Source organism: Mirounga angustirostris, unplaced genomic scaffold (assembly GCF_029215605.1).
Source record: "Mirounga angustirostris isolate CCGP_5_RB_7025 unplaced genomic scaffold, mMirAng1.0.hap1 SCAF_5, whole genome shotgun sequence".
Taxonomy (NCBI): Eukaryota; Metazoa; Chordata; class Mammalia; order Carnivora; family Phocidae; genus Mirounga; species Mirounga angustirostris.
Window position 1 is genome coordinate 56,031,026 of NW_026991713.1, and position 14,933 is coordinate 56,045,958.

Genomic DNA, 14,933 nt, shown 5'->3' on the forward strand with positions numbered 1-14,933 from the left:
GTAAGATATTCCTGGAGGAGACTGTGCCTGCCAAACACATAACAGGGCTTCACGGTTTTGACCATCTTTCATGGAGTCCCTCTTACGGCGAGAGCCCGGCAAGGAGGGCAGGACTTCTAGCTGGTACTTTGAGTACATGGGGCCACCTGAGGCAATGAGCACATTTGACATTTACAGTTTGGTCTAAACTCACAATGGTAATAAACAACACGAGTTCAATTAATGAGTGACCAGTATGCAGATATACAGAGCATCTCAGTGGAGACCTCCCTAGAGGGTCAAGGTTTACAAAAAGAAATAAGTGCATTTGGAAGCCAAGACTGGTTTATGGAGTATGCCTGCTAAACATGTGGAATCCTTAGTAGGAATAACACAGCCAGGTATCTGAGGCAGAACTGGAGTGTGCCCATGCGTGTCAGGGGAAGGGATTTTTATCTTTAATAGGCCCAGCCAGCTTAATATGAAACTTACATCTGCAGTTTGCACCCATCTCGAGACTTTCATAGTGATCTATAGAGCCAAATGTTTATTTGACTGGCTGTTGAATAAGCATGGCAGAATTGTCAAAACTGGTATTTTCTGACTATGAAGGAAAGTAAGTCTTTCTTATCCCTCTCAAAAAAAGAGGAGAAAACATTCCCTCAATTCTTTGTTTATTATTATAAAAGAGATGCATTTTGTTAAAAAGTTAAAAAATGCAAAAATTAAGAAAGAAGAATATAAAAATCATTCTCGCCATCTCAGATAAACTCTGTCAGTAGTTTGGTTAATATCCTTCTAGTGTCTTCTCATTATGTGTGTATATGATTAATTATATATATAATTATTAATTTTATATGTAATTATAAAATATAAAAATACACAATCTGCTTTTATTTTTCCTTAGCAAAATATTGTGATCATTTCCCCATGACATTATTCTTCCACTGCTTTATTTTTAAGTGCACATGATATTCCAGCATGACCCTACTGTAATTTACTTAAACAACCTTATACCATTGGAAATTATGTTATACCCAACTGTTTGGCTGCCTCGAGCAATGCTGTCATGAACATTGAGAAGAGACATATCCCTTAAAATTGGTTCTACCTTGTATAGTTCCAAGCATTCTTACTGTAGTTTTCCCCATTATAAATTAACCATGCACTCACCTACTCACCAAACATCTAGTTTTCTTCTTTATCTGGAACCTTACTGATGTCTTAATATGGAAATGAGAGGAAATATTTGAAGAGATGTCACATAGAAGATTTATAATGGTTCTAAGTTTTCCCTAAGAACAAAATCACAACCAATGGTGAGAGAAATATCTACTCCACATGTGAACTTTGAAGCAATGAAATAGGCTGAGCTGTAGAATGATGAGTTCACACCCCTGATTTTCCAGTGGGGCTGGAAAGATGTCTATTGAGGATCTTTAAGAAGGGATTTTTATTTTGGATGGGAAATAGATTAGATCAAATCTTTTCAAGCTTTTTTTTTTTATGTTATGTTAATCACCATACATTACATCATTAGTTTTTGATAGAGTGTTCCATGATTCATTATTTGCATATAACACCCAGTGTTCCATGCAGAACATGCCCTCTTTAATACCCATCACCAGACTAACCCATCCTCCCACCCCCCTCCTCTCTAGAACCCTCAGTTTGTTTTTCAGAGTCCATCATCTCTCGTGGTTCATCTCCCCCTCCAATTTCCCCCCCTTCATTCTTCCCCTCCTGCTATCTTCTTCGCCTTCTTCTTCTTCTTCTTCTTCTTCTTCTTCTTCTTCTTCTTCTTCTTCTTCTTCTTAACATATAATGTATTATTAGTTTCAGAGGTACAGATCTGTGATTCAACAGTCTTGCACAATTCACAGCGCTCACCATAGCACATACCCTCCCCAATGTCTATCACCCAGCCACCCTATCCCTCCCACCCCCTACCACTCCAGTAACCCTCAGTTTGTTTCCTGAAATTAAGAATTTCTCATATCAGTGAGGTCATATGATACATGTCTTTCTCTGATTGACTTATTTCACTCAACATAACACTCTCCAGTTCCATCCACATCGTTGCAAATGGCAAGATTTTATTTCTTTTGATGGCTGCATAATATTCCATTGTGTATATATACCACTTCTTCTTTATCCATTCATCTGTCGATGGACATCTTGGCTCTTTCCATAGTTTGGCTATTGTGGATATTGCTGCTATAAACATTGGGGTGCATGTACCCCTTCAGATCCCTACATTTGTATCTTTGGGATAAATACCCAGTAGTGCAATTGCTGGATCGTATGGTAGCTCTATTTTCAACTTTTTGAAGAACCTCCATACTGTTTTCCAGAGTGGCTGCACCAGTTTGCATTCCCACCAACAGTGTAGGAGGGTTCACCTTGTCATTTCCTGACTTGTTAATTTTAGTCATTCTGACTGGTGTGAGGTGGTAGCTCATTGAGGTTTTGATTTGGATTTCCCTGATGCCGAGCAATATTGAGCACTTTTTCAGGTGTCTGTTGGTCATTTGGATGTCTTCTTTGGAAAAATGTCTGTTCATGTCTTCTGCCCATTTCTTGATTGGATCATTTGTTCTTTGGGTGTTGAGTTTGGTAAGTTCTTTATAGATTTTGGATACTAGCCCTTTTTCTGATATGTCATTTGCAAATATCTTCTGCCATTCTGTCCGTTGTCTTTTGGTTTTGTTGACTGTTTCTTTTGCTGTGCAAAAGCTTTTTATCTTGATGAAGTCCCAATAGTTCATTTTTGCCCTTGCTTCCCTTGCCTTTGGAGATGTTTCTAAGAAGTTGCTGCGGCTGAGGTCGAAGAGGTTGCTGTCTGTGTTCTTTAGGATTTTGATGGACTCCTGTCTCACACTGAGGTCTTTCAACCATTTTGAGTCTATTTTTGTGTGTGGTGTAAGGAAATGGTCCAGTTTCATTCTTCTGCATGTGGCTGTCCAATTTTCCCAACATCATTTGTTGAAGAGACTGTCTTTGTTCCATTGGACATTCTTTCCTGCTTTGTCAAAGATGAGTTGACCATAGAGTTGAGAGTCCATTTCTGGGATCTCTATTCTGTTCCATTGATCTATGTGTCTGTTTTTGTGCCAGTACCATATTGTCTTGATGATTATAGCTTTGTAATAGAGCTTGAAGTCTGGAATTGTGATGCCACTAGCTTTGCTTCTCTTTTTCAACATTCCTCTGGCTATTCGGGGTCTTTTCTGGTTCCATACAAATTTTAGGATGATTTGTTCCATTTCTTTGAAAAAAGTGGATGGTATTTTGATGGGGATTCATTGAATGTGTAGATTGCTCTAGGTAGCATTGACATCTTCACAATATTTGTTCTTCCAATCCATGAGCATGGAACGTTTTTCCATTTTTTTGGGTCTTCCTCAATTTCTTTCATGAGTATCTTATAGTTTTCTGAGTACAGATTCTTTGCCTCTTTGGTTAGATTTATTGCTAGGTATCTTATGGTTTTGGGTGCAATTGTAAATGGGATCGACTCCTTAATTTCTCTTTCTTCTGTCTTGGTGTATAGGAATTCCACTGATTTTTGTGCATTGATTTTATATCCTGCCACTTTACTGAATTCCTGTATGAGTTCTAGCAGTTTTGGGGTGGAGTCTTTGGGGTTTTCCACATAAAGTATCATATCATCTGCAAACAGTGAGAGTTTGGCTTCTTCTTTGCTGATTTGGATGCCTTTGGTTTCTTTTTGTTGTCTGATTGCTGTGGCTAGGACTTCTAGTACTATGTTGAATAGCAGTGATGATAGTGGACATCCCTGCCGTATTCCTGACCTTAGGGGGAAAGCTCTCAGTTTTTCCCCATTGAGAATGATATTCACTGTGGGTTTTTCATAGATGGTTTTTATGATATTGAGGTATGTACCCCCATCCCTATACTCTGAAGAGTTTTGATCAAGAAAGGATGCTGTACTTTGTCAAATGCTTTTTCTGCATCAATTGAGAGGATCATATGGTTCCTGTTCTTTCTTTTATTAATGTATTGTATCACATTGATTGGTTTGTTGAACCAACCTTGCAGCCCAGGGATAAATCCCACTTGGTCGTGGTGAATAATCCTTTTGATGTACTGTTGGATCCTATTGGCTAGTATTTTGGTGAGAAGTTTTGCATCCATGTTCATCAGGGATATTGGTCTGTAATTCTCCTTTTTGATGGGGTCTTTGTCTGGTTTGGGGATCAAGGTAATGGTGGCCTCATAAAATGAGTTCGGAAGTTTCCTTCCATTTCTATTTTTTGGGACAGTTTCAGAAGAATAGGTATTAATTCTTCTTGAAATGTTTGGTAGAATTCCCCTGGGAAGCCATCTGGCCCTGGGCTTTTGTTTGTTGGGAGATTTTTGATGACTGCTTCAATTTCCTTAGTGGTTATAGGTCTGTTCAGGTTTTCTATTTCTTCCTGGTTCAGTTTTGGTAGTTGATACATCTCTAGGAATGCATCCATTTCTTCCAGGTTATCTAATTTGCTGGCATAGAGTTGCTCATAATATGTTCTTATAATTGTTTGTATTTCTTTGGTATTGGTTGTGATCTCTCCTCTTTCATTCATGATTTTGTTGATTTGGGTCATTTCTTTTTTCTTTTTGATAAGTCTGGCCACGGGTTTATCAATCTTGGTAATTCTTTCAAAGAACCAGCTCCTAGTTCGTTGATCTGTTCTACTGTTCTTTTGGTTTCTATTTCATTGATTTCTGCTCTGATCTTTATAATTTCTCTTCTCCTGCTGGGTTTAGGCTTTATTTGCTGTTCTTTCTCCAGCTCCTTTAGGTGTAGGGTTAGGTTGTGTATTTGAGACCTTTCTTGCTTCTTGAGAAAGGCTTGTATTGCTATATACTTTCCTCTTAGGACTGCCTTTGCTATATCCCAAAGATTTTGAACAGTTGTGTTTTCATTTTCATTTATTTCCATGAATTTTTAAAATTCTTCTTTAATTTCCTGGTTGACCCATTCATTCTTTAGTAGGATACTCTTTAGCCTCCGTGTATTTGAGTTCTTTCCGACTTTCCTCTTATGATTGAGTTCTAGTTTCAAAGCACTGTGGTCTGAAAATATGCAGGGAATGATCCCCATCTTTTGGTACCGGTTGAGACCTGATTTGTGACGTGGGATGTGATCTATTCTGGAGAATGTTCCATGGGCACTAGAGAAGAATGCGTATTCTGTTGCTTTGGGATGGAATGTTCTGAATATATCTGTGAAGTCCATTTGGTCCAGTGTGTCATTTATAACTTTATTTCCTTGTTGATCTTTTGCTTAGATGATCTGTCCATTTCAGTGAGGGGGGTGTTAAAGTCCCCCACTATTATTGTATTGTTGTTGATGTGTTTCTTTGTTTTTGTTATTAACTGCCTTATATAATTGGCTGCTCCCATGTTAGGGGCATAGATATTTACAATTGTTAGATCTTCTGTTGGATAGACCCTTTAAGTATGATATAGTGTCCTTCCTCATCTCTTATTACAGTCTTTGGTCTAAAATCTGATTTGTCTGATATAAGGATTGCTACCCCAGCTTTCTTTTGGTGTCCATTAGCATGGTAAATGGTTTTCTACCCCCTCACTTTCAATCTGGAGCTGTCTTTGGGTCTAAAATGAGTCTCTTGCACATAGCATATTGATGGGTCTTGTTTTTTAATCCAATCTGATAGCCTGTGTCTTTTGATTGGGGCATTTAGCCCATTTACATTCAGGGTAACTATTGAAAGATAGGAATTTAGTGCCATTGTATTACCTGTAAGGTGACTGTTATTGTATATTGTCTGTGTTCTTTTCTGGTCTATGTTGCTTTTAGGCTCTCTCTTTCCTTAGAGGACCCCTTTCAATATTTCTTGTAGGGCTGGTTTTGTGTTTGCAAATTCCTTTAGTTTTTGTTTGTCCTGGAAGATTTTTATCTCTCCTTCTATTTTCAATGACAGCCTAGCTGAATATAGTATTCTTGGCTGCATATTTTTCTCATTTAGTGCTCTGAATATATCCTGCCAGTCCTTTCTGGCCTGCCAGGTCTCTGTGGATAGGCCTGTTGCCAATCTAATGTTTCTACCATTGTAGGTTACATATCTCTTCCCCTGAGCTGCTTTCAGGATTTTCTCTTTGTCTCTGAGACTCGTAAATTTTACTATTAGATGTCGGGGTGTTGACCTATTTTTATTGATTTTGAGAGGGGTTCTCTGTGCCTCCTGGATTTTAATGTCTGTTTCCTTCCCCAAATTAGGGATGTTCTCTGCTATAATTTGCTCCAATATACCTTCTGCCCCTCTCTCTTTCTTCTTCTTCTGGGATCCCAATTATTCTAATGGTGTTTCATTTTATGGTATCGCTTATCTCTCGAATTCTGCCCTCGTGATCCAGTAGTTGTTTATCTCTCTTTTTCTCAGCTTCTTTATTTTGCATCATTTGGTCTTCTATATCACTAATTCTCTCTTCTGCCTCATTTATCCTAGCAGTTAGAGCCTCCATTTTTAATTGCACCTCATTAATAGCCTTTTTAGTTTTGACTTGGTTGGATTTTAGTTCTTTTATTTCTCCAGAAAGGGTTTCTCTAATAACTTCCATGTTTTTTTCAAGCCCAGCTAGTGTCTTTAAAATCATCATTCTGAACTCTAGTTCCAACATCGTACTAATGTCTGTATTGATTAGGTCCCTGGCAGTCGGTCCTGCCTCTTGTTCTTTTTGTTGAGGTGATTTTTTCCATCTTGTCATTTTATCCAGAGGAGAATAGATGAATGAGAGAACAAACTGCTAACAGGGTAACAACGTCCCCAGAAAATATACACTAAACAAATCAGAAAAGACCTTCCAGAAAATGGTTGCTTTTCTGTTCAGAGTTGTTACTATTCTTCTCTTCAATCTCCTGTTGAGTTTGTAGGTGTTCAGAATGGTTTGATCCCTATCCAGCTGAATTCCTGGGACCAGACGAAATCCAGGTCTCCTACACCTCTGCCATCTTGCTCCACCAAGCTTTTTGTTTTTAAAATAGAAACTTTCCTGCAAATTTATATGAATCATCCATAAACAAGCCTGGCATTTTGTTAGCCTAAATGTGATTTAATACATTCAAACTTTTGATACTTATTTTTTTAAAAGATTTATTTATTTATTTTAGAGAGAGAGTGTGAGCACGAGAGCAGGGGGAGGGGTAGAGGAAGAGGGAGAGAGGGAGAAACTCAAGCAGACTCTGCACTGAGCATGGAGCCTGACACAGAGCTCAGTCTCACAACCCTGAGAACATGACCTGAGCCTAAATCAAGAGTTGGTCACTTACCCGACTGAGCCACCCAGGTGCCCATTCAAACTTTTGATACTTATTAATTATGAAGTCAGTTGATGAGAAATTTGAAAACTGGTGGTCTCCAATATGTTTAAAACTTAGGTATCTGACATATTTTGGGAGTTCTTTATTTTTAAGAATTTACAAATACATAAAATACAGTTTGAAAAAAAATTGTTTTGAATCAAACAATTACATAATCCTTGAACTATCTCTGAAACCTTATGGTTTTGTGAAATGAAGATTAAAAACCAGCACACTAGACTCTCCTTTAGAATCTTTCTAGTTCTCAGATGCTAAATTTTTGCAAAATTTTGAAAGGATTATATCTGTATGATCCAGTTTCTTGATTTAAATATTGCTATATTTTATGCAGCAATGCATCTATTGATGGAGAGTGTTATGATTGGAGAGCATATGTGGAGCATTGGTGGTCACATTGAGGCAGGCTGTGAACTTGGGGTCAAGAGAAAGCTGGAGTGAGTTTTCACTTGTTCTTGAATAAAGAGTTCAGGCTAACAGGTGTGGCATGGGGAAATGGGTCAGGCAGCAAGAATCAAAGGATAGATAATAGGAGTTGAAATTTCATTCATGGGTATTGATGTCAGGGAAGAATACCAGCAAGGAATAAAGTGGCTTGCTATATGGCAGTTTTTGTCCAAAGCAGAAAGTCTTTCTCTCCTTCCTGTCAAAGTCATATCATACTCTCCAAGAGTGAACAGATGTGAGTTCAAGATTATAGGTTAGTAAAAGGTCCTGCTTTTGATGGCATGAAGATGCAGAGACAAAGTAGAACATTTCTGACACTATAATTTGTGGATGGGAAACTTTATAAGCAACTAATTTTATGCTTAGAAACCGTGTTGGTTGGCCTGCTAAAGTCTTTACGAGACTTGCTAGGCTTAGAAGCACAGGATGCCCTCTGGTGTGTGAGAATCTGGTGTGAATATATGAAAAGAAATCTGAAGATGAACTTCTCTTACATTCTGAAGCAGGGAATGAATGAGTCAAGCTCAAGCCATAGTGCTATTTCCAGGGCAACACAGACTCTAACAAAATCAAGATAATGAAGGAGGCACATACAGTTTTTAGGGTGCTGGTGGTCCTCAATCTACTGACTTATTCATCTACAGCTAAATAAATAATACCCTCAGAAGTCATTTCAGATGCAAAGCTGTAAATATAACTATATATATGTGTATATGTATGTATATATAGATGTATATATGTAATATTTACATATGGGTAGTTATGTAATTATCCTTTGATTTTGAAGGGAATACATTTATTCATGAAGTAATTATTTATTAAATTGCTATTTGTAGAACTCCACTGTGCTAAGTACTGGTAGGTACATAACTAAGTGATTTCTGTACTTAAGGAAGTCATAATGTGACTGAGAAACACACAACATATACTTTTAAGCAGCCATCTCATGCTATATGTTTTGTAGATTGCTTTCATATATGTTATCTCATTGGTTCTACAGCATTTGGGAAATTACCAGCTGAAATAGGCCCAAAGAAGGCCTCCTCCACCAAGTGTACAGGCGAACAAATGGGACGCCCAGAGACACTGTGACTTGCTTAGACTGAATATCAGAATCAAAATCTTCTGACTCAAGAGCAACACCCAGGCCATGTGAAGTCTTCCTGTGCAAATAGATATGCCAGTGCATCTTTTTCTTTGTCATATACATTTAATTTTTAGTTTGTTCAATTCAATTCTAAGTTTGTCAAATAGCTTCAACTACTTTTCAAGTATTTGAGGTCTGGCTTGATATAAATATTTATGAAGAATGTTTTAATTTACAAAGCTGCATATATATTTTAATGGAAAATTAAAACATATGTTTCTGATTCATTTACAATTAACTCAATCTTTTATTTTGCAATAGTTAGTTGATGCTTAGATACTTCACTATGGCTTCAAAATAGCTTCTCCCAAAAGTAGAAATCATAGTTCGTTAAGATTAAATACATTGGCCCCTGAAAACCATCATGCATGTCTCAAAATTAGTTTTCATAATATTTCATTAGATTTCAAACTTACTAGAAATTGTTCATTGTTCAGTAGAAATAGAAACTCTTCATTTAAATTTTTTCCAACTCCTTATGTGCTATATAAGGTGATTTTATTTTACATTTTCTCATAATTCCTTAGAATATGTATATCACAGTTATTAACATGGCTTTTGTTGTCAAAAAGGAAAGAAGGAAGAAAAAAAATCACTGGGTTTTTTTTTAAATAATAACAAGACTTTTAAATGAATACCTCTTTTCACCATTCAGACATGAGTGAACTTGGCATTAAACCTTAATTCTTAATTCAATCCATCTGTTCAGTGCCCACTACTTTATTTTTAGTGCCACCATTTAAAACCGCCCAAAATATTTCATAGTGAAAATTATCAAAGAACATAACGTTCCCAGTATAATAAACATACATATGTTCACCAATGAACCATCTTTTCTGATGTGGTAATGTTTAACCTCATGTCTATACACCTTTTGAAAAAGAATTCTAACAATTTTAGGGCAGGGAATTTTAACCACTAATCATGTAGTCTACCCAGTGCGGCATGTAAGTATAAGTCATTAATTTAATGCAGTGTCAGGTATATATACTGATTTAAAAAGTACTGACAACAAAATGGAAGAGGGAGGCATACTTTATCAATGTGCAAAACTGTAATTGGCAATGAAAACAAGCAACCTCCATATGTTTGCTAAAATTCTCTAGACGGAGCTGTCTGCCGTGGCAGCACTTTGCCAAAGCTCAGGCTTTGCTACTGTCTTCAGACCCACCAGCATCCTACTAACCACTGGAGTGAAAAACCACGCAGCGACTGCTGAGCCACATGGAGGCAAGTGCGGTCGACCGGGGACGGCCACCAGCAAGCCTGGTTGGTTCGTGCCCAAGCTCTCCCTGCTGATCTTCCTCTTTCCAAAACAGCCCTGGGAGTTGCTCAAAAAGACCTGATTGTACTGCTTTGGACTACAGTTTCAGTCTCTGTAGACTTCAAAACCAGAGTTCCTATTTCAGCAGGAATTCCTGGTATTTTTTTTTAAAGCCAAAAATCAGAAGTGTCCCATACTCTAAAACTTTTTATTTTACATGAGCTGTACATCAAAGGTACATGACCAGGTAGTTTTTATTTTATGAGATCCTGCAGTTTTAACTTCTGGGATAATATGCTTTGTGTGGAATTTTTTCTTAGTCTCTTTGTTTCTGATAAGAATCTGAAAGCACAAGTGGGGGTAGAGAAAGTAAAAACTCATGCAGGGAAGTACATCGTCCTTTGCATTTCTAGTTTTCCATGTAATTTCTAAATGTCATTGTTGCTAACGTAAGAGGAAGTGTAGTCTAGCAGAGAGATGACACAAAGTCTTCAGGGCCGCAAGTGACCTCCCTTAGAAAGCATATAGTTGAATTCCTTTGTGCACAGAGGCAGCTTTGCAAGGTCGAAAAATTTCCTGAGGGCCAGCAAATGGCAGAGGTGGAACTCAGGTTCTGAATCCATGTCTGTTCCCACTCCACTACCTGGACTGGGAGGCAGAAAACATGGTCTTGGCGTTCCACCCACAGTGGGCTCAATTTCTCTACCTGTGAAATGAGGGGAGGTAGACTGGATGATTTTAAGGTCCTTTCTAATACTAAAATTCTATGTGTTCTGGGACAGAAAGTTGCATATTTTTGATTTGTAAAAGACAAATTTATTTTGAAAAATGCAAAATTCTGTATTTATCTCCTAATCTTTTTTGAAAGACTGGCATAATTATTAAATGGGATAATGTGTGTTAAGACCTGAAGATGCCTGATACTTAGTAAATGATAGCTCTTAATATTTTCATTTCCTCCAAGGAAGCAGGAATATTTTCACTCCTTTGGCCAAAATGTCCTCTACACTATTTCCTTCAGGACTTGGGCTCACCTTGCCCCCAGTCATGTTCCTGACATTTTCCTCTCTCTAAACCAAGTGTGTAAATCAGGGGCTTACAGAAAGGAAGCAGGGGAGCCATGAAGAGGTTGGGGTGGGAAGAGATTCTGAAAAGGTGTTCCTAATGGAGGGAAACCTCAGAATGAATGGAAGGAAGGAGGAAGGAAGGAAAGGAGGGAGGGAGGGAGGGAGGGAGGGAGGGAGGGAGGAAGGAAGGAAGGAAGGAAGGAAGGAAGGAAGGAAGGAAGGAAGGAAGGAAAGAAGGAAGGAAAAAAAAAGAAAAGAGAAATATTTTAATAGTTCACTACTCTGAATACCTAAAGAGGTCAAATGAATTTTGGGGGATTTCCCGGTATCTTCCAATCACCCAAGGGATAGAGAATGTTAAGTATTCAGTTAGCAGTGCCCAAGGACACCAAGGGAAGTACCTGCTACAACTCTGAGGATTCTCTATGCTTCATTAGACCATGCTCCAGGGTTTAAGGCAGCTGATATGCAGCTAAAATTCCTATCTTGCCTATCATGTATCTATAATGCATCTTGCTGCAAGTCCTCATTTGGGACTGCCTTTTTAACTCCTGGTTGTCTTCCAGATGCTTGGAAGCTATTGCTGTATATGTGACATACATGAATTTATCTAACTAGTTGCTCCAAGCTTTCCAGTAGGCTGAGCCACAAAGGAGTTTTCTGCCAAAGCCCACATGAAATAAACCTCTACCACATCATGCAGCAGGCCATTCTCAATCAACAGGTGACATAAAAAGGAAGAACGGGCAACTTCTAATTTCTTTCTTTCTTTCTTTCTTTTTTTTTTTAAGATTTCTAATTTCTAATATGCAGGAATTCTCCTGAGTTAGGGAAACAATCCCTGGGGCAAGATCCTCTCAGTGGCCAAGCTTCTGAGCCACCAGGGCACCGTTTCGCTCTCAGGAGCAAGAATCCATACCCTGGTATCCTCGACAAATGAAGGTACCTGCAAACAGAAATTCATTTATACTTGGGGAACAGGTTACTTATGCACAGGATCCAGCCCCAAGGTTAATAATTGTCTCAAGGATCCATGAAATTGTTTCTGTGCTCAGAGGGAAAAGGAGAAACAGGGGAACAATTTGGGCTACTATATTTGCTTTCCCTTATGGTAATGCAGAGCCCTTTCTCTTTCAGGACTCCAGGAATAGTTTTCGTCTTGAGACAATTTGGGCTAATGGACTGTGTACTGGCCTTCTGGGAGTTAATCTTGAGTTTAGTGCTGACTGGCAGACCAATCTGCAGCTTGTTACCCCCTTTGCATTTTCAATTTCCTTACCCGAGAAATGGGGATAACTATATTTGCTTCTCCACCTCACAGTGGCCTTTGTGATTAAGTAATTAATGTGCGTAAAGTTCATTGAAGCCAGAAAGAACCATATAAATGCTAAGAAGTATTATTATAACAGATCCCAACGGCTTGTCTGGTTAATTTCCTGCTAGGCCAGACAAAAGGAGAATTGAATTGGATTTGCAGGGTGGGTGTGACAGTGTTTTGAGTGGGCTGTACCCCTGATTACTTCAGATTGTTTACAGCAACTTTCAAGTGTGATTTTCCCCCCAAAGACAAGAAGGGTTTAAATTAAATGACATTCTTTCATCCTGTGACTATGGGAAAGAGTTATTACTATTTTCTAATCCCAGATTTTATTTGACACCAGCCTCCATTTTATAGTCAGTGAGAATTTACTTAGTACCCACACATGGAATATGTGTAATGAGAGGGACCAAAACCCTTCACTTTGTTAAGCAAACTCTTCTGTTCAATTTCTTACTGGTATGTGTCATGCTCTAAGATTGATACCAAGCTGAAAAAGACACAGCCCTGGGTTATAGGAGGTCACAGTCGCGTCGGGGAGATGGAGCCGTACAGAGACAGCAAAAATGCGAGGGCTGTGGGGCTGTCACCACCTACGCACAGAGGCCCTCCAAGAGTGAACGTCCTAAAATAAAAACCCACTCATGCTATTCCTGTGCTTAAAGCACAGTATTCAGGATAAAATACGAACTTTAATATGGTTTAAATAAACTTTACAATCCAGCTTCTGATTAGCAGCCAGCACCATCCTTACCTTCTCTATCTCACACCCAGCAGTCAGGTAAGCTTTACCATTCGGCTCCAGCTCACCAAGTCCGTGGATCTCTCCCTCACTTCCGGCACCTTGGGCAGGAAAAGCCTTCTTCCCATGTCCCCCCTCCACCATCTAACCGCCCCCCCCCCCCCCCCCCCCCCCGCGCCTTGCTTAGATTCTGGCTCTCTCCCGATGCTTCAGATTTCAGTTCAGTGTCACATCCTGAACATTCCCCGATGCCTCCGGTCATTCTTATGTGACGATCAACTTGAATTTCTCCTATCTTAGCAGTTACTGCCCAGTAGGATAATTGCCTCTCCGCTCGTATTTTGCACTAGACAATTCGCTCAGAGACAGTAGTGCATAGCACTGATGCAGCACCAGCTCGGCAAGTGTGCAAGAGACATATTTGAGTGAATGAATGAATGAGTGTATAGGCTCTCAGTGCGCCCAGAACTGTGAAGCACATAGCTTCGCTACAAGAATAGGAAACCCCTTCTGTTTATTTCTCCAGGATTATTTTTCACCTTGAGGAAATGATGTCTAAAGCTAGAATTGACAGCTAACACCACCGTCTTGCACTGTGTCTCCTCAGCAAGTATACACTGTTCACACAATAATGGGTTTCTAGCTTTTATGCAATACCCTTATAACAAAAATACCAACCTCAAGTGACATAAAAGTCTTAGGATACTTTTAATTAGAACACTAAACTGAGTTTCTGTGTGATCCATTTCATTCTGAAGGGTGGAAATGGATTTATTGGCATGTTTGATCATACTATCCAGATTGAGTAAGATATGTTTTTCAAAAATTTTCATGTTTGCTGTCAATTTTCATTTTCTCCGAAAATCCATTTTGACAATGATCCAAACCCATTCTGTAAAAATGGTATTTTACTGCGTATGATTATGTACATCACGTTGCTCTACAGCTGTTCTATGGCAGTTTCATCAATCAACAAACGTATCGAGTGCTGCAAGACAAGTGCTCAGCCTTGAGGTGGAAGCCAAGGGGGGGGAAGAGAGAAATCATATATTAGCCTGCTCCATGGCCTCAGGCAGTGTGAAATCTAGTTAAGGGGTTAACTGACATGTGCAAACTGATTTTTACCTATCAAAATAATGACGTAAAGGAACATATCTCAATCCACAAACTTAAGAAAACATGATATGTGGTTGTTTTTTTTTTTTAATTCTTTGCTACTCCAAGTGTGGCCTGAGAACCACCAGCACCACCATCAGTGGGAAGCTTGTTAAAAATGCGGATTCTCAGGTCTGATCCTGGAACTACTGAATCAGAATCTGCATTTTCACAAGGCCGCTGGGTCATTGGTTTGCATGTTAAGATTTTTGAAGCATTGTTCTGGTAAGATATTTTCAAAGCAGTCAACGGATGACCTGGATTGGATCACCTGAAGACACTAGTTAAAATTGCAGATTCAGCCGAGACCTACAAAATCGTACTTTCTGAGTATTAAACCCAAGAGTGTGCAGTTATACAAAGCTCCCCCCCACCCCGCCCCGCAGCTGAGGCATAAGCTATCTAACATCTGAAAACCTTTGCCACACTCCCTAGAAATCAGGTAGGATTTCATAATTACAGAATT